Source organism: Rhipicephalus microplus, chromosome 1 (genome assembly GCF_043290135.1).
Source record: "Rhipicephalus microplus isolate Deutch F79 chromosome 1, USDA_Rmic, whole genome shotgun sequence".
In the NCBI taxonomy this organism is placed as follows: Eukaryota; Metazoa; Arthropoda; class Arachnida; order Ixodida; family Ixodidae; genus Rhipicephalus; species Rhipicephalus microplus.
Genome location: NC_134700.1, coordinates 100,407,887 through 100,429,326, shown reverse-complemented (window position 1 = coordinate 100,429,326; position 21,440 = coordinate 100,407,887).

The following is a 21,440-nucleotide window of genomic DNA, read 5'->3' as shown; positions in this document are numbered from 1 at the left end:
TCTAATAGAACTAACGGTTTAATTTTGTACGTAGGGCCACCCGAAAATAATATACACCCAAATTCGAGTATTGGGCGCATGTACATTTTATATATCATTAATAAGGTGTGTCTACGTAACCCATATTTTCTGTTGCTCAACCTTCGCAATAAGCCTGAAGCTCGTTGTGCCTTTGCCACGTTATAGTCTATGTGAGGGCTCCAGTTAAGTTTCTCGTTATAAATAATGCCCAAATATTTGATAGACTCTACTTGTGGAATCGGTTCCTGATTATAAAGTACTGAAATTTGAATAGAATCTGCTATAGGGAACACCAGGAGCGCACTTTTACTTATGTTTAGAGACAATGAAATTGAATGCAGCCAAATTTCAAGAGAATACATGTACTTTTGCAATTTTTGATGCAAAGAATAAATGTCACTATCTGCAACGAAAAATGCAATGTCGTCTGCATAAATGTAGACAGTGATATCTCGTTCAATGGGAATTGAGCTCATCAACACATTGAATAACAGCGGAGATAGGACCGCCCCTTGAGGTACTCCACGTTGCTGTTTGAATTTAGATGAGTGACATCCATCCTTTGCACAATAAAATTCTCTCGATTTTAGAAACTCTGCTACCCAATCAACAATATAACGCGGAAAGTCACATTCGTGTAAAGAATTCAATAAAATTGAGTGCTCAACGCTATCATAAGCTTTAGCTATGTCTAGTGTTACTAGTACCGCGTATTGTCGTCTTTTTCGGGCAAGCTGTATTCGGCTCTCTAAGTCGGCATGAGCACACCAAATTGAGCATTCGCTACGAAAACCTATTTGAAATGGTTTCAATATTAGCTTGTCAGCCATCCAAACTTTTATTCTATTATTGAGAACTCTCTCTATAATTTTGATCAGGTGAGATGTTAGAGAGATTGGTCTGATGTTGTCAATGTTAAAACCTGACCCTTGTTTTTTTAATATGGGAATCACTCTAGCTATTTTCCAGTCATGTGGTATCCAGGCATTGCTTAAGGAATAGTTTATAAGGTTGAGGACGTCGCCGGGTGATATTTGGAATAAAATTTTAATCATAGGAACTGTTATACCGTCAGGACCAGGAGCCGAAGAGGGTAAGTTTCTAATTACGCTTGACATTTCGGACAATGTCACTTTTTCGTAGTCAGTCTTTATAGAGGACTTTTGCCAGTTGATTGTCAAAGTCGACGAAAATCTGTTAGCTAAACCTCTTCCGATTGCCTCTAACGAATTAGTCATTTCTTCCGTCGATAACCTGTCATAATCAGAGTTAGCTAGAGACGGCAGAATTTTGCGCGATCTCATATATCGGAATAACGCTTTCTTATTTCTAGGTTTGGAAAGAAAGTCGAAATGTTTTTTGTCATAGTCTTCTTTAGCTTTAGCCACGGTGCGCTTAAATGTAGCAGCAATAAACTTGTAATCTGCCCAATTTTTGGGGGACTGATTATGAATTAGCTGCTTCCAAGCCGCTTGTCGTCGTCTATGATCACGAGAGCACTCAGAATTCCACCACTGGCTACAAGGCTTTCTCGTATCAGACTCAATAGAAAGTTCTGCTTTTTTGAACGTTCTTTTAATTACCGCACTTAATTTCATGGCTTTATTTTCATCGTTGTCTTCAGTGGGGGTAGTCAAAGCAACTTCTAGGTCATTTTTAAATTTGGAATAATTGATAAAGGTTCGAGCTTGGGAGTAAGATGGAATAATGGGGCAAGAAATTTCAAACAGTACTGGTAAGTGGTCACTGTTGGTGGCGCAGTCTAGAGTAGTCCAAGATACGCTAGAAATACCCGAGCTTATAAAACTCAAATCTAAGGCAGAGCGGGATCGGTCTCGGATAAATGTGGGAGTTCTAGCGTTGAGGCATGATAAATTATGGTCTATAGACCAGTCCCACAAGCGTTGTCCACATTGATCAGTCCTAAAACCCCAACTAGTGTGGTGAGAATTAAAATCTCCAACCATAATTTTTTCTGTGCACCACGAACTAACAGCCATGTCTAAACATCGCGTGTCTTGTACACCCAGAGGAAAGTAAAGATTTACCAGAGAGAAGGGAGAGCATCCAGGCAAGGTGATGTCTAAAGCGAAAATTTCACATTCGGGGGATATACTTTTGTACGAAGTTTTGATCTTTGAACTAATTTTATTATTGACAAAGAACGCTAAACCTCCACCTTTGGATGGGCGATCCAGGCGAAAAGACCGGAAATTAGGTAGGTAAAACGAATTATGTGCTGACAGCCACGTTTCTTGCAGTGCAATAATGTCTGGATTGAATTTACAAGATAAATACAATAAATCTGTACTAGCTGAATGAATAGATCGGCAGTTCCAATGAAGAATTTTGATAGAACCTATCATTTTGACAGAATTGTTTCGGCAACTACCTTATCTAAAATGCTGTCTTTAAGAAAATCGCTCTTCGATAGGTTCTCCTTCTGGTATTTTTTGTTTTTTGAATGTTTTGAAGAGCCAGTATTTTTGGAGACAGGGGATCGAGTGCGCTTTAGGGATTTGATGTCCATGTCCATATCATCATAATCCTGATCATCCTCTAGTATGTCTTCACCTATCCTCTGGTTGTCTGTACAAGAGGGCCCTGCAGCCTGTACCCCTGAAGGAGATGACTCTGCGTCTGCTTCACTTGGTGGGAGAGTTACGTTGTCTTGGGAAGTATCCTTCATATCTCTTGGTGTCCCATATATTTGCGTCAACTGAGTGGCTACAATATGAGATAAGGAGTCACAAAGGGTGGTGGCCAGGCGATCTATAGCTTTCTCCATCGCTTTTTCAATCATGTCTGCAATGGACACTGAAAGAGAAGCTTCTAAAGTTGCATTATGTCGGGCTGCAACACCAGCATATTCCTGGGTTCTTGCCTGAATTTCAGCGATGGCGTCTTTTCGTGAACAGCGTCTGCGATCAACAATTTCCATAATTTGAATCTCCCGCGCTTTGGCTGAGCAATTAGCGTTATCTGCGCAGTGCTGCTCATGACAAAGACAACACTTTTCTTCAGTACAATTGCATTCATTTGCAGTATGTGCCTCACCACATTTTCGGCATCTGGGAGCTGACCTACATCCTTTTAAAGTGTGTCCATAGCGCCAACATTTCTGACACTGGAGGGGACGAGGTGGCAGTTGTTCGACTCTGAATATTAAAGGCCACGCCTTGATTTCAGTGGGGCGAATCGACCCGGCAAATGTGACAATTACAGACTCAGTAGGGATCTTTGTCTGTTCTACAACTCGTGAGCATCTATAAACTGCAATGGCACCTGCCTCAGAGAACATCTCTAGGACCTCAGCTGGAGTCATGTTGATGTCTACGCCTCGGACAATACCTCTGACGCATGCTAGGTGAGGAGGAATGAAGGCGCTCACCGGATTGGTAGCGAACATCGAGCATTTAAGTAAGTCTTTGACACAGAGCTGGTCAGGAGAAAAGCAGACAATGCCTCCCTTGCCAAACTGCCGGACCTCTGTGATGGTGTGATAGTGAGTTGTCGCTGCTTTGAGTTCCGACTGGATCACTTTAGGGTTTTTCATCTTAATGACTCCGTCGTTGCTTGGGACTAGGGCCACAGGAACGGAAGCGACGCCATTGCGTAGGAACTGGTCCACTGGTAGCTCCTGCGGTGAAAGAGAAGCAGACCAGAGATAAGTCCCTGGTCCAGGCGAAGAAAGCGGCATCTGTCTGGATTGACTAGCCAGAAGGGTACTAGCTAATCAATGCTAAGGCTTTAGATACGCCTATCCAAGAAGAAATTCAGTAGAGGCTACTCAGATTTCAGCCAAACCCCCAGAGCAAGCAAGCGGGCTACGGGATCTTCTTCTTCTTCTTCTTCTTCTACTTCTTCTTCTTCTTCTTCTACTTCTTCTTCTTCTTCTTCTTCTTCTTCTTCTTCTTCTTCTTTCTCTTTTTCTTTTTTTTTCTTTTTCTTCTTCTTCTTCTTCTTCTTCTTCTTCTCCTTCTTCTTCTTCTTCTTCTTGTTCTTCTTCTGCTTCTGCATCTTCTTCTTCTTCTTCTTCTTCTCATGGCTCTTACCCAATACAGGGAATCGGCCGGGTGTTAGGTGAATTTGTTTTTTTTGTTTTTTCGCAATACTACTTGTATGTGCTAGGGATAGGTTTCAAAACAAACAATTACTTAATAATAATCTATAAACGTTTAGAAGAATGAAGAATTTAGCTCTACATTCTTTTAGTCTGACTTATAAATTCCTCTATTGCGTCCCTATGACCGTAGCCCAGTGAAGAGGCGCCGAATGATAGAACAACTGATTCGTATAATTTCAAACGCAAGTTTCGAAGAGGTGGTGCTATAAATTTTCTTCTCAATGACGTATAGCGGGGACAGAATAGAAAGTAATGACTGATTTTTTCCTCCTCCTTACAGAAGAGACACAGAGGAGACAACGTTTCACATGCTCTATGCAGGTAAAAGTTGAGAAAGGTAACCCGGCAGCGAAGTTTGGTTATGGCCACTTCCGTTATTCTCGACCGCGATAACTCACTTTTCCAGGGAAATAACAGGTGATTATAATCTGGAGAAGCTGTCAAGACAGAGTCTGATAAGCATTTTTTGAAAGTTGAGGTGTGGAATCTTGCAATTGCAATGTATGTTGTCTGTGGGAAAACCGAAATGATTGCCATCAAAAGCGCCACCTTTGCTAAAGAATCAGCACTTTCGTTCAAAAGCAAACGCTTGTTTTCTGGTACCCAAATAAGTGGACACATTGTAGGTGCGCGGGAACTAATATTCTGAAAAGCTTTAGAAGAGGCGTTTCACCAGATGCAGAGAGAGAAGAATCAGTCAGTGATGATTGCTACTACTGTATTAAAACTGCGTAACTATTGGAGAGGTAATATTATGGCCATAAATTCCGCTATTAAAACTGGGATAAAACCCCACAGTCGTAACGAAAAAGACCATTCAAGTTGAGGGCAGAATATTTCTATGCCAGCTTTCTCCTCAGTTGGTGATGCATCCGTTGCAACAACCACATTCGTCGGCAGATTATTTAGATGTTCTTGTAATGGTCCATTCAAATTCCGTGAGGTATTATTTTCGCGTGGCTTGGGAAAATATTGTGGTAGACAATATCTGTGAATTTAGGTTCAATGGTCAAAAGACGCACATCACGAATTCGTACAATCAGGCAATGATTTGTGGCTTGCGGAATCTAGGCCAGTGCTCGGAGAAAAATTTTTGGAATAGGAAATGAAAATTATTTGATTGTGGTTTGACAGCGTTTCGTACAACCTTAAGAAAGTCTGCAGCGTAAGTAGGTTAAATCAGTTTGACAATGGTGGTGTTCTGGCTTCCAGGTATAATAATGCATTCGCCACGTATTTTGGAAGGCCTAAGCACAGCCGTAAAACCTCTAGTTCCAGTAGGAGCGAGAGGTTTTACGGCTGAGTACCTAAGTACGTACATTAAACCTCTCGCTCCAGTAGAGCGAGAGGTTTAATGTACGTACACAGGTAAATTCGATTACCGGTTGTACGTACATTTTGTAGACCATCAAAAGTGCTTTTCTTCTCATACCCAATCTGCGGCTGCTCAGCCTGCACAATACACCCATTGCCCGTGCTCCTTTTGTCACATTAAAGGCTTTGAAGAAGGCAATGAATATACAATCTGTCTGAAAGCCATCATCCATATTCTAGTGTAGTTCGCGGATAAATTCGATGAACTGTGTTTCACGAGAGTTCATCGTGAAAAAAAACGTTATTTGTTTCTAAAAATTTTGCGGAGTTGGAAGCGATCATGTGATTTGAGTATTTTGCATGGTATTTTTGTCAGTGATATTTGTCTGTAGTTAGTGACGCATCGTTTATCACCAGTCTTAAAGACGGCAATAATTTTTCCCACCTTCAGATCATCAAAAGGTGGGAAACTTATTTATAGGTATTGTTGAAATATGAAGGCCACGATAATGTTAGAAATGCTGATGCTGTTTTTCAGAATTTAGGAGTTTATGCCATCTATGCCAGAACTACACGATAATTCAAGTTTGCTGATCAACGGTGATATACCTTGGGAGGTAATTAGTATTAGTTACATGTGCTGATAGCTTGCTTCAGCAGGCAGTGGCATATTGTAGTGGTCTTCTTTGATAAACACAGCCGTGAAGTAATTGTTAAACATACTTGAACAGTCCTCCTGTCCAACAGAATTGCCACTACTGTGTAATAACGCTATACCATCGTGGCTATTCGGAGGAGCGATCATCTGCCAAAACTTTCTAGGATTGCTTTTGGTGAGGAAGAGATGGTCGTGTGATTAAAATTGTTTTTTAACGACACGAATGGCGGCACAGTATTATCTTTCCAATGCCCTGTGTTTCTTTCGTGATGCTTTAGTGCTGTTCTCTTGGCAATCATGAAAAGGGACTTATTTTTGTTTTTCAGAGTTATAAGAGATCTGTGGAACAAACGTTTTGTTATGTATACACGTAGCTTTATGCAAGGTATATGAGCTTCACTTAGTTTCACTAATTTTTTTTGTAAGCTGTCCAGTTTTCACTAACAGTCCTGCATGAAAAGTTTGAAAGGACCGTTCGGATAACGATCGCAGGCCATCGTTGATGGAGCTAAAGTCAGCTTTTTTGAAGTTCAATATACACTTAGGTTTGGTGTGGCGTGTGGTAGGTAGTGTCTTTAACGTTAGTTCTAGAAGGTGATCATTGAGGCTATCAATGCATCCTTTAAAAGCGACAGTCTCTGGCACAGATGTTACCACTAAATCAAATGTGTTGTGATCTCTGGTGGGAGTATCAACTAACTGTACGAATGAAAAGTGAGGTGAGGTTTATAAAATCATGGCGGTTTCGCGAGGAAGAACGTAAGTTAATCCAGTAAATTTCGGGGTAGTTCCTTTTGATATTATCATTGTTTTCATGCAAGCCTGTGGTGAATGTATCGGGACTATCTAGCGATAGGTAGAAAATGCCAATAATTGTTTTTGACGTGTTCTTCATAGTGCTGTTCCACAATATTTCTATCATAGCAGCATTATCGATGACGAAACATACAATATGTTTTCTCACTGAAATGAGAATGCCCCTACGTCTCCTATCGTCTCTGTCGTTTTTGAAGATGCTAAATAGATCTAAGTGAGGCAGTATCTCTGTATCAGCAATTTCAAAATTTAGCCACGTTTTGCTAAGCAACAAGACATCGCAATCACGTTTTTCGATATATGGGCAGAGTTCTGTGTTCATAGAAATTATACTACGTATGTTAGTGAAGGATAGTGATTGTACCGAGTGTGCCTTTGTGTTTTTAGACACAGAAGAGAGATTTGCGAGAACACGTGTAGGTTTGTAGCGCACTAGCTATTCAGTGTACTGCTTGATTTTGTTGGTTCTGTCATCGTATACATAGGTACAGATATCTAATCGTATAGTTTGTCAATGTTGAGCCTAAACGGCGTAATTTTGTTTTCGCAAACGCCCGCTATAATTTTCCGAGCTAGCCTTGCGTGAGCGGAAATAGTAATCTTCGCGTACTGCTAAAGAGGTTCCTTACAATGTGTGACTATTGGCTAGAATCTGCTGCTTGTCTTTAAAAACCGTGAAGGTTGCGATAGTTGGCCGACATTTCCCTTTACCGTACTTTCTCAAACGATGTGCTCGTTCTATCCTGCCAGAGTGAATGGTTGATTGATTGATATGTGGGGTTTCACGTGCCAAAACCACGATATGATTATGAGAGACGTCGTAGTAGAGGGCTCCGTAAATTTCTACCACCTCGGGTTCTTTAACTTGCGCCCAAATCTGAGCACATGGGCCTACAGCGTTTCCGCCTCCACCAAAAATGCAGCCGCTGCAGCCGGGATTCGATGGCGCGACCTGCGGGTCAGCAGCCGAGTACCTTAGCCCCTAGACCACCATGGCGGGGCAGGGTCAATGGTTATGCCAAGATGTTCTGAGCACATTTCAAGCATTTTATTCTAGGCGCTTGGCCGTGTATATGATGGACCATCCTGAATTGCAAAAAAGAGCAAATTCGTCATCTCATAGGGTTTTCTGTGTCGCCGCAAAAGAAATAAATTGCTTTTAGTTACTCCGAGATGTTTCCTGAAACTAACCCCCCCAAGCAGTCTGAGCAGGAAAGCTGAGAACGTTTTAGTTGAGTCATGTCTACTTCAATGCTACTAATTCTGGCTTATGGATAATTTAGTGCTACATCCACGGGCGCCTGCCAGTATTTAGGGTCACAAAGCTCACCTCGAATTTTGTTTTGACCAGTCGCTACTCTTTGAACTGTGGTGAGAACAGTAGCCAGGACGTCGTTCTTACTGGGACCGTGATTTTCCTTGACATCGCCGGAGGTTAACAGACGCAACTCAGTGACAGAATGTGTGGTCATCTCACAACGAATGCAGCATCATTGACAACAATTTGGGGCACGTCACGAGAAATACGAAACGATTACTGCTTTTATAGCAGTGAATGTAATTCAAGTAACCAACCTGGACGAGATAGAACGGTCAGTGCCTCACTCTCGATTAGGTGTCATGCCCCAAAGAAATTCCGTGATGGTGTGCATTAACACGGCCTCGGGTGATGCACTGAGAGTAAGGGTACACATGCCTGGTTGCCAACTGAAGTGTCATGTCTTGCCCAGAAGTGGAAGGGGTATTTTAGGTGCCTATTGGGACTGATTATCGAGTGGTATCGTTGTTAGGACCGGGCAGTCCAATGAAAAGCCATCGACAGGGGATCCACCCAGTTTTCCAAGCATCATTGCAGCCTGGAAGAGCAAGAACGGGAAGTGCTCATTCTTGAAAATGAGTAGATAGGCATTTGCTTATATAAAACTACAAAGTTTTTATTTTCTATACCCTTTTAACCACGGGTTTCTTTCCTCTTTCCTCGCTTGAAAAACTACTCTTACCGCGCATCGTTAAAGTCATTGCCAACCCACAAAGTTCTCTGCGTCTCCTCTTTTTCTTTTTTTTGTCTGTTAACACTAACGCCCACCTACCTCCAACCTGCTATTTTTCATTTTCTCTTTCTTTTTGTGTTTGTGTCGTCGTTGCTCAGTTCCTTGGCATTGTCAGTTTCCCTTTTTCTCAGCCAACATGCCACCAAATTCTTGAGGCAATTCTGTTGAGCGGACCAGCTACGGTGAGACTGAAATCATAATTTGCTAATTACCTTCCCCTTTACACCTGCTCTTCAGACCCCATCCGGCATCGCTTACTCTCGATATCTTGGCATTTAAAAGTATGCCGCCTGCTTCTCTCTCCCTCTTTTTCGTAACGGCTTTGTTGTTTTGCGTCCCATTCATGGGTGTTCGAAAACAGGTGTGAGCTGCTGTCGTCGGCAACGCTTTGTGGTCGCCGGACGCGGGGACCATCTGTCGCTTGTGAAATTTCCAGTGCTTTTCCTTTTTCGTGTTTGTAGCAGCCACTGCTTGGAAGCACACTTTGCGTGTTTCCTTCGCTCTTTTTTTTTCTTCGTCTTTTTGTCTCCACCTTCCGAGAACATTTTGAATCACTGCAAGCCAATTTGAAATGAAGCGAGGACTGCACTCCTCTGCTTTATAGTACTTTTCTTTTGAGGTGGCGATTGCTAACAGGGCCGCACGCCACCAGCAGGAGAGTACGTCTCTATTAACCACCTTGAAACTAACACGCCAAGGATGACAAGGCGTTTTTGACGAAGATAGGTCCTCCTATCGAAACGTCGGCCAGCCTATTTGAAGCACTTCCACTGCTCACACTGACTATTCTACTTCGTCTCCAATTGGAAATTCGTGTTTAGTATTGTGTTAGAGCGCAGCGCGTACAAAATAACGAATAGGAAAGCGTTGTGTGATCTACAGGTAAGTCGTAAATCATAAGAAAGCGACGTGTTTGAAAGAGATGAGCGTAATTACAAAGTCCTAAGCACTTTTTTGAGACGCCTTGGGCAGTAACTTAGCGTGCTCAAAGAGCCCTTCATCAGCCCCTATACACAACCTACATCGAGTCAGCACATGTTCTGTCTTGTTTTGCAGCATCCCTGGGGCAATACGTGGCACATATTCGCTATTTTAGACTTTAGTCTCGCAGGCGTTGTCGAGGCTTCGGCGTAGACGTGGTATTTCATACATCTCCATAGAAAAAACATCCATCGGAGTCAAATCTGGAGATCTTACTGTCCACTCTAAAAATACAAGGCAGCTGATCCATTTCTACAGAAATTCTCGGTCAAGCCACGTTCGATTCCCCCGCCGCTTTCAATCTGTGCCAGGGGAAGCTTGCAGGTGAAGTCTCTCAATAAGCCACTTAGTATTCTGCTGTAGTAGCGTTCTGTAGTTAAGCTAGCTTCCGTCGAAAAAGACTGGTACAATAGCCTAGTCATCGTGAATGCCGCATCAGAGACTGAAAGATCACTTCACCTGTTTTTGAGACTGAAATGGTCAGTGAAGATTTGTAGTGCCCCAGGAATGGCCATTGTGAATATCGTTTTGGGTATTGCGCGAGAAGCGGGCTTCATCTGATCATGTCATTTTCTTCAAGAAGCCACGATTATTTTCTTCTTGTATAAGTATTCATTTCAATAAATCAAGACGGCTTTAAGAATCTCTACCTTCCATCTGTTAATGCAGGTGAACACGGTATGGGTGAAGTCCTCGCCTCTTGAGTACGCGCCAAAGACTACTGCTTGAAATGCTGGTCTTAGCACTCACATCGCACCCACTTGCGTGGGGTCGTTTCTACCATGTAAGAAAGAATACCTGTTCTAAAAGCCTCATCCACACAATTTGTGCGCTGATGCTACTTTTTGAAAGTGCCTGTCTCCTTGTGCGTTTCGTAGCTGGCTAGAACTGGGCCATCTACCAGCATTCTTCAGGAGTCTGCAAGTGTACAGACAGACGTAAACGTCACAACTCTGTTTAGCTAATATTACAAACGGAGGTTTCATCAGGACAGGAGTAATAGTACCGGAATTATTTCATGACCAAAATTAAGCCTAATCACTAAAAAGATTAATTTGTTAACATCACCTCACAAACGAATTTATATTTTGTCCGCTTAATATATTAATAAACAGCACCCCATAGGCTAACCAGACGCCCAACTCCGTACTCTCTAGGCCCTTAATTAAGGGGGTGTTCAGCAGAAATCTCATTTCAATAAATGTTTCTATAAAGGTAACCACAAACTTCACTGATACACCGCTGAAACCTACATTTAGAACATTACAATCTGGGTGCGGCGATGGCGTAGTGGTTAGAGCATCCGTCTCGCATGCAAGAGGTGCGATGTTTAAATCCCGGTGCCGCGATGTTCCTAACCAGATTTTTAAAAAATCCGCGTGTTTATTAAAACTGCATTAAGAGGCCTGGGGTGCGGCCTCACCGGTAACCACCGCCGGGAACGCACTCCCTCACCAGAGAAGGATTGGCCACCCTGGTGCAGTATCTGGCCACTACCTCCCACATGCATACGTCAAATAACTCACGGCCCTCAGTCCCCAGCAGCTGCGAAGCAACTGACCACGGTGGTGGTCAGATCTGCAATGCAGCAGAGGGTGCTAAGAATCTCTGGATCCGGACAGACCGCCATTGGAACCTGAACTTCACAACATTTAACGCTAGAACCTTATCTAGTGAGGGAAGTCAAGCTGTACCATTCGAGGAGCTAGAGGGTGTTAAATGAAATATAATAGGGCTCAGTGAGGTTAGGAGGACAGATGACGCCTATACTGTGCTTTAGAATGGGCACGTCCTTTGCTATCGGGGCCTGGCAGACAGAAGAGAACTGGAAGTGGGGTTCCTAATTCACAGAAACATAGCTGGCAACATAGAGGAATACTATAGCATTAATGAAAGGGTGGTAGGTATTGTAATTAAAGTGAATAAAAGATACAAGATGAAGGTAGTACAGGCTTTAGCGCCTACATTCAGCCATGATGACGCTTTAGTTGAAAGCTTCTATGAAGACGTGGAATCGGCAATGAGTAAGGTAAAAACACAGTATACTATAGTGATGGGCGACCTTAATGCAAAGGTAGGGAAGAAGCAGGCTGGAGACCAGGCAGTATGAGATTATGGCATCGGCACTAGAAACGCCAGAGGAGAGCTACTAGTAGAATTCGCAGAACGCAATAATTTGCGGATTTTGAATACCTTCTACCGAAAATGAGAAAACCACAAGTGGACATGGAGGAGCCCTAATGGCGAAAACAAGAACGAAATAGACTTTATAATGACTGCACACCCAGGAATCGTGAAGGATGTGGAAGTGGTTGGCAAGGTACGATGCAGTGACCATAGAATGGTACGGTCTCGAATTCGCCTAGACTTGAAGAAAAAACGACAGAAACTGATACGCAAGAAGCCAATCAATGCGCTAGCACAGAGAGGGAAAGTAAAGGAATTCAGAGTGCCGCTGCAGAACAGGTACTCGGCTCTTAGTGAAGAAAGCAACCTTAGCGTAGATACAATGAATGATAATCTGACGAGTATCATTACGGAGTGTGCAGTGGAAGTTGAGGGCAGCGTAGTTAGACAGGACACTGGCAAGCTATCCCAGGAAACGAAGAACCTAATTAAAAAGCGTGAAATCATGAAAGTCTCAAGTACAACAGACAAAATAGAACTGGCAGAGCTTTCGAAGTTGATTAATAGGCATAAGGTATGCGATGTAAGAAGGTATAACATGGAGAGAATTGAACACGCTCAGAAAAGCGGAGGAAGCGTCAAAGCAGTGCAGAGGAAACTTGGGATAGGCTAAAGTCGGATGTATGCAGTAAGGGACAAAGAAGGCAAAAGAACTACCAATATGGATAGGATAGTTAAAATAGCGGAGGAGTTTTACAGAGATCTGTACAGTAGCCGAGACAATCACTATAAGAACTAGCAGTAATACTATAAGAACTAGCAGTAACCCAGATGACACCCCACCAGTAATGATAGAAGAAGTCAGAAAAGCTTTGGAGAGCATGCAAAGAGGCAAAGCTGCTGGTGAGGATCATGTAACATCAGACCTGCTGCAAGATGAAGGACAGATCGTGTTAGAAAAACTAGCCACCCTGTTTACGAGGTGTCTCCGGACGGGAAGGGTACCAGAGTCTTGGAACAACACTAACATCATCTTAATACATAAGAAAGGAGATGACAAGGACTTGAAGAATTACAGGCCGATCAGCTTGCTCTCTGCAGTATACAAGCTATTTACAAAGGTAATTGCGAACAGAGTAAAAAAAACATTAAAATTCAATCAACCAAAGGAACAAGCAGCATTTAGAACAGGCAACTCAACAATTGACCACATTCATACTATCAATCAGGTAATAGAGAAATGCTCAGAGTATAACCAACCACTATACATAGTCTTCGCAGATTACGAGAAGGCGTTTGATTCAGTAGAAATATCAGCCGTCATGCAGACACTGCGAAATCAGGGCGTAGATGAAGTATATATAAACATTCTGGAAGAAATCTACAGGGGATCAACTGCCACCAAAGTGCTTCATAAAAAAAGCAACAGAATACCAACCAAGAAGGGTGTAAGGCAGGGGAACACAATCTCCCAATGCTATTTACCGCGTTCTTACAGGAGGTTTTCAGAAGCCTAGAATGGCAACAGTTAGGGATAAGAGTTATTGGAGAATACCTTAATAACTTGCGCTTCGCCGATGACATTGCATTGCTGAGTAACCCAGGGGACGAATTGCAACTCATGATTACGGAGTTAGACAAGGAGAGCAGAAAGGTGGGTCTTAAAATTAATCTGCAGAAAACGAAAGTAATGTACAACAACCTCGGAAAGGAGCAGCACTTCGAGATAGGTAATAGTCCACTTGAAGTTGTAAAAGATTATGTCTACTTAGGGCAGGTAATAACCGCAGAGCCTAACCACGAGATTGAAGTAACTAGAAGAATAAGAATGGGCTGGAGCACATTCGGCAAGCACTCTCGAATTATGACAGGTAGATTGCCACTATCCCTCAAGAGGAAGGTGTATAACAGCTGTATTTTGCCGGTACTTAGCTACGGAGCAGAAACCCGGAGACTTACAAAAAGGGTTCAGCTTAAATTGAGGACGACGCAGCAAGCAATGGAAAGAAAAATAGTAGGTGTAACCTTAAGAGACAAGAAGAGAGCAGAGTGGATTAGGGGACAAACTGGGGTTAAGGATATCATAGTTGAAATAAAGAAGAGGAAATGGACATGGGCCGGGCATGTAGCGTGCAGACAGGATAACCTCTGTTCATTAAGGGTAACTAACTGGATTCCCAGAGAAGGGAAGCGGGTTAGGGGGAGACAGAAGGTTAGGTGGGCAGATCAGATTAAGAAGTTTGGGGGTATAAATTGACAGCAGCAAGCACTGGACCAGTTTAACTGGCGGAACATGGGAGAGGCCTTTCTCCTGCAGTTGACGTAGTCAGGCTGATGATGACAAATGGAGCGTGTGTTTTTGGTTCTAGCGTGCATGTCCCAAAAGATAATTGATATGCGCAGTAAACCGATCTGCATGCTTATGAACTCTGAGCAAAATGAACTATATGACTGCTGATGCATTGTTCATCTTGTTATGGCTTTAGCGAGCAACGCAAGCAAGCATATCACATTGCACCTGTAAGCCCGAAATTACAAAAACCTAATCAAATACGGCCACTGATGATCTTGTGTCACTGCGGTACACAAATAATTATATTATGATAAAACTGGCATACTTTTTGTCCGCTGTCGATTCACATTAAAACTTTGCTAGTACTTGTCAGCTGTAAATCTGATGGCGGTGTCTACTAACGAAGGAGATGGATCATTATTATTAGAGAAGTGTTTTTACAAACCCTGGAAAAGTTAAAATTGAAACTGCTTTTTACTACAATTCTGACATCGCAAAACAGTGTTAACGTGAAAACTTTCATTGATACTGGCCGAATCAATCCGCCAATGCCAGGCTCGTTTATTTTCTTTAATTCTACGAGCACCTTTCTTCTGCAAACAAGTCGAAAGTCATCCTTGTTGTCAGCTGTGGCCTTTACACCACTTCTAACGTAAAATCTAAAGCGGCCGTAAAGCAGGGCTTACTGGTCTCAGCGTTGCACTCTACAGACTATGAACTGTGAGCCATCTCTCTCTTCTTAGTGTATGCATTGTTACGGGGTCTCGAGATGAATGAGGGCAGCTGTGTGCTTCTTCAAGGTGGAACTTTATTTGGCTGAACTTTTGGCCGGGACAAGAAAAGTCAAATCACAGCAAAAAATGCACGCTGCACAGCAATATAGGTGGACAGAGCGTCGGTTGTCGAAAAGCAGATCGGGGTTAAGCGTGTCGGCTTTGACAAGTGTGGTATCGAAGATTCCATCGTTATCGCTTAAGACCGCAAGATGTTTCGAAGAAAGAAGACTATTTTTGCGCTGCGTGCAATCCTAAGGCAATTATCTAAAGTAATTGTGAAGTTTCTGAAACACCGCGGCGCGGTCTGTGCGGAGCGTTGCAACGACTGTCTGTTGGTGAATCCCAAATACACTAGAATAACACACGTGGCAGTATTGATCCTTTCCACCCCTCCCTACTCCAGCTTCTTGCAACCAACGTGATAATTCATGGCCTCCTAGATGAGAAGCGTGGTAAACCTCGTCCACTTCACCCAGCATTTCACTTCTTGCGGTACTGGTCCACTTTTGAACTGAGCTTCTTTCATTTCTCGACGTCATTACGTAACGTGATCTTATGTAATTTCATAGTGACGCCACCGTTTAATCACGTTACAAACTTTGGCGATGTGTGGCGTTATGACGACATACTAGAATGAGGTGAGGAAGCACTGATGTCTTAAAACGTGGCTTTTCTCATCATTCGTCCTGGCCCCGAGGATCACTTTTCTCACTTGATATGGTATGCGCGTTTGTAATCACAGCTCCTTACACTAATTTGCACAAAACGTACATTAATTTTTTACGACATGCCTTGTCCATTATTATATACAATCCCCATTTTAACCCATCCAATCACTTTTAGAGTTTTTATTATTTTTATCAAGATTTTCGGACAATCAACTCTCACTGGTGCTTCACAAAGGGTCTGGAAATATATTAGAATGCCATTTGGAGAGCATACAACTGAAAAAATGTGCTGAATAGTCAAACTATATCGTGAGATTCATGCCTTTCTTGCGAAAAAGTTCCTCGCATGTTGGAATATTTTGATGGCTTCGCAGCATGAAACAACGCTTGCTACAACACAACTAGAAATGGTCCTTGAAGTGCCGCATCAAGGAAACGACCATAGAAAATGCACACGCTAGCCCTTCGCTCCCAACTGCGCTGGATCAGTGGCACCGAATATTTGGCAATGGACAGTGTTCATTTGACGAGGGTTTTCACATACGCTCTCTTCTACAAACTCACCGTGCGTCATTAAGCAAAAGAAATACCTTCATGTTACCGTCATTTTATTTCACCTGGCATACTTTTTAGCCTCCGGAAATACCGCAATGCAGCCTGTAGCGCCTCAATTCGCCGCCCGTCAAGGAAGAAGAAGTTGGCATTGGGGCCGCGCGGCGGGTACAGCGCGATAATAAAATAAATCGGTTCGAAAACTGCACGCTGTCAGGGCTGGGTATTTCCCGTGTTAGCTCCGACAGTTAATGGTGACACGATAATGAACACACAGCCCCGATCATCCCGCATGAATCCCGCCGGCTCTGCCACCAATCCTACCGGTCCTGACGCCCAAGAAGACGCCAGACCTAGCGGTGCTGCAGTCGCTGCGATTCAACATGTCAACCTGCCACCATTTTGGCCCAACAGCTCCAGCACATGGTTTCTGCAGGTCGAGGCGCACTTCCATCTACGGCAAATCACCAGCCAACAGACCAAGCACTGGCCTCTGGTATCCTGCTCACCTCCGGACGTAGCCGACGACTTAGTTGATATTTTAGCGTCGCCGCACCCGAGCCATCCCTACGACAAGTTGAAAGCAGCTATCATTTCCCACAAGCCTGAGTCCGAACACAGCAGACTCCAACAGATCATCACGGCCACAGAGCTCGGTGACCGTCGCCCATCACAGCTCCTGCGACGCATGCACCAGCTCCTTGGCGGCCCCTCCGCCCCTCAAGAGAAGAAGCTGTTACGTGAGTTGTTCCTCCAGTGCTTACCGCAGAGCATGGTCCCGGTCCTCGTAGCTGCAGGAGATGTCCCAGCAGACACACTCACTGAAATGGCTGACCGAGTGGCGGACTACTCGCGGGCACATAGCCTCAACGTCGTTACTACACCGCCACCGGCCACCGCTGCAGACCCGGCACTCGCGAGCATCGAGAACCGGTAGGGTTGAGAGCTGGGCTAGTTGGTGAGACATCATTTAACCATATGGTGTAGTAGCGCAATTTTCACGGGGACGAAGAGGACAAGAACAGTAGCGAGTGTCGTGTGTTCTTGTCCTCTTCGTCCCCGTGAAAATTGCGCTACTACACCATATGGTTAAATGATCGAGAACCGTTTGGATGCCCTTGTCAGGCGCCTCGATGACTTTGTACCTGTGCATCGTCGACCGTCATCCAGGTTCCAGATACACAGTCGCTCCTGGACGCCCCCACGTTCTCCGGAACCTCGGCCACCCGATGCGCCACGGGACATTTCATCCTCAACCGTGTGCTGGTACCACCGCAAATTCGGTGCCTCTGCTCGCAAGTGCACTCGCCCGTGCTCCTGGTCAGAAAATCCGATGACCGGCCACTGATGGCGGCAAGTGGTACTGGTCGAAAGTCATGCCGCCTTTTCTGTGTTTCTGATAAGATCGCTGGCGCTTGCTTCCTAGTCGACACAGGAGCCCAGGTTAGCGTCATCCCGGCCTCGTGTGCAGATCGCCGTCGCAACGAACAGACTTGCCCACTCCAAGCGATCAACAATTCCACCATTCGCACATACGGCCAACGCTCTCTTACACTTGACCTTGGACTACGCCGTACGTTCCGCTGAATTTTCATCCTCGCTGACGTCTCGCAAGCTGTTCTTGGAGCTGACTTCCTCAGTTTTTTCAACCTTGCTGTGGACATACATGCTGATTGCCTCATTGAACTCAATACCCGCCTCTTCATCAACGGTGTACTCTGTACTTCCTCGCCAACGGGACTGCGAGCTCTCACACCTGCTTCGCCGTATGCAAAAATACTCGACGATTTTCCCAGCATCACGAAGCCGCACACCAGAGAGTCACCGGGGAAGCATTCCATCACTCACCACATTGTGGCCACTGGACCTCCCGTTTTTACACGACCCCGTTGACTAACTAGAGAACTCCTCCCATCGCCCGCCGTGAGTTTGAGCACATGCTTGAACTCGGCATTGTGCGGCCTTCCTACAGCAACTGGGCGTCGCCACTCCACATGGTGCCGAAGAAAGATCCTGGCGACTGGAGACCATGTGGGGATTACCGCGCTCTCAATGCCCACACCTTACCAGACCGCTATCCACTTCCTCACATACAGGATTTCACATCAAATTTGTCTGGGTGCACGATCATCTCTAAGATTGACTTAGTGAAGGCTTACCATCAGATTCTTGTAGAACCAGCCGACATTCCGAAGACGGTGATCACCACCCCATTCGGTCTGTTTGAATATGTGAGGATGCCTTTTGGACTGCGCAACTCTGCACAGATCTTTCAGCGCACTATCAACGAGGTCACGCGAGGTCTCGATTTCGTATTTGCCTACATTGATGACCTCCTTGTAGCAAGCTCATCCGGCTCTGAACATGAAGCCCACCAGCGCACCCTGTTCCACCGGCTGGATGATTACGGCCTTGTAATTAATCCCAATAAGTGCCTCTTTGGCGTCGCTACAATGGAGTTCCTAGGCCACCTTGTCACTCCAAAGGGTATCCAATCACTCGCCAGCAAAGTGAAGGTTATTCAAGACATTCCACCCCCGACTTCACTGAAGAGACTCCGAGAATTTCTGGGCCTACTAAACTTCCATCGCCGCTTTCTTCTAAAGTGGGCCACATTCCTAACATCTTGACCGACCTATTGGCTAAAAATAAAGACCCGGCTGCGCCACTGGAATGACCCAAGGGCACTGTATCTGCCTTCGGCACTGCCAAGAAGGCTCTGGCAGACGCTACCATGCTCATACATCCCGTCCCTGATGTCCCGATTCGTCTCATCACCGATGCATCCAGCGTGGCAGTTGGCGCCGTTCTCGAGCAGCACGTATCCGGTTGGCAGCCACTTGGGTTTTTCTCTCAAAAACTGAAGCCACCAGAGACAAAATACAGTACATATGCCCGAGAACTCCTCGCGGTATACCTCGCCATTAAACATATTCGTCATTTATTAGAGGGCCGTGACTTTTACGTCGTTACAGACCACAAGCCCCTAACGTTTGCCTTCCATCGCAATCACAGCAATTATACTGCACGGGAGATCTGTCAACTATGCTTTATTTCCGAGTTCACTGTGGATCTCAGACACGTACATGAGCCGGAAAATGCTGCTGCCGATGCACTATCCCGCATCGTTGCCTTGTCGACCCAGCCACCACTAGACATGGAAGAACTAGCAGCTGCCCAAAGCAACGATCCTGAGCTGCATCGTCTTCGCTCTCCATCCACGTCTCTATCATTCACGGAGTGCTCGCTTCCATTTTATACCTCATTATTAACGTGCGAAACGTCTTCTGGTGTCCCTCGGCCCTTCGTGCCTTCAGCTTGTCGTCGTGCAATTTTTGATCAATTGCACAGCATGAGCCATCCTGGTATTCGTGCGACCCAGAAGCTAGTCACATCTCGTTTCCTTTGGCCAAGCATCAATGCTGATGTCCGACGCTCGGTGCGAACCTGCCTTGAGTGCCAGCGCGTTAAGTTGACCGTCACACTGTCATGGCAACATCCCCTTTTCGGCCTCCAGAGCAAGGTTTTCTCACGTCCATCTCGACATCGTTGGTCCTCTTCCGTCATCGCAAGGAGCCTGTTACCTGCTGACATGTGTGGATCGCTTCACCAGATGGCCGGAAGCGTTTCCCATTTCCGACATTACAGCACCAACAGTTTCCAAGGCTTTCACAAGCGGCTGGGTGTCGCGCTTTGGATGCCCTTCTGTCATCACCACTGATCGCGGTCGTCAGTTTCAATCGGCCCTTTTCACCGCACTTGCCAATATCCTGGGCATTCGACACATCCACACAACTACCTACCATCCTTTCGCCAATAGCATGGTCGAACGGCTTCATCGACAACTGAAAGCTGCCCTCACTGCTCACCAGCCAAGGGAACGTTGGCTCGACCACCTCCCCTTCGTACTTCTGAGCATCCGATCAGCATTGAAAGTGGATCTCGGCTGCTCATCAGCCGAACTAGTCTATGCCGTTTCCCTGCGCCTTCCAGGAGAATTCTTCGAGCCGTCATCGCCACCTTCCACTCACGATGCCTCCACGTACATTTGAGAGCTGCGCACCACGTTTCGGGACCTTGCTCCTGTGATTCCTGCCGACCGACACCCCCAGCCTGTCTTCATCACTCAGGATATGCATGACTGCAGTCACGTCTTCGTTCGGCGTGACCAAATACGGCCACCACGAACACCAGCCTACGATGGCCCATTCCGCGTACTCCATCGTACACCTAAGAGGTTCACGCTGGACATCAATGGCCGTGAAGACGTCGTGGCTGCTGATCGACTGAAACCTGCGCATATCGCTGCTCTCGTGGCCACGGGGTTTCAATCTAAAGTCTGGATGCCAACATCCAAGCATGTCCACTGGGCGACTCCTCTGGTGATTCCTACGGCTCTCGCTCTACAGGGGGGGGGGGAGCCCTGTAGCGCCTCAATGCGCTGCTCGTCAAGGGAAGACGAAGTTGGCATTTGGGCCGCGTGGCGGGTGCAGCGCGATAATAAAAAAAATCAGTTCGAAAACTGAACGCTGTCACGGCTGGATCTTTCCCGTGTTTGCTCCAACAAGCCCGCCATTAGTCTTTTATGAGTCATGAGTCATGATGTCGCGCATGAGTCACGCATCATGAGTCATGATGCGTAAGCTATTGCAGCTACCCGTGTCTTCCATGAACTCCCACTTTTTCTTCTCATTCCGCAAGTTTCCTCGCTACTGAAGCCCATATTTTTGTTTTCATATCTATATCTCACTACATTTTTTTTCCACTTTACGTATAGGCAAGCCTAATCATCTACCAAAAAAAACACTATTACGACTAGACGTTGGAAGGGCTCTATTGGAACAAGTGCAGTGGTGTGTGGAAATCACCAATGGTTGAAACCACAGAATATTTTAAATGCAATGGCAATAGACAGAACGTAATCGGTACCGACGTCAAGAAGCCCACCTCTAAACTTTTAAGGCATCACTCGCCTCATCGAACTTGACCATTAGCAGGGGGTGGCCGTGTCTCGCGGCGGCGCTGTCAACACGAGTGAGAGAGAAAAGATAGTGAAG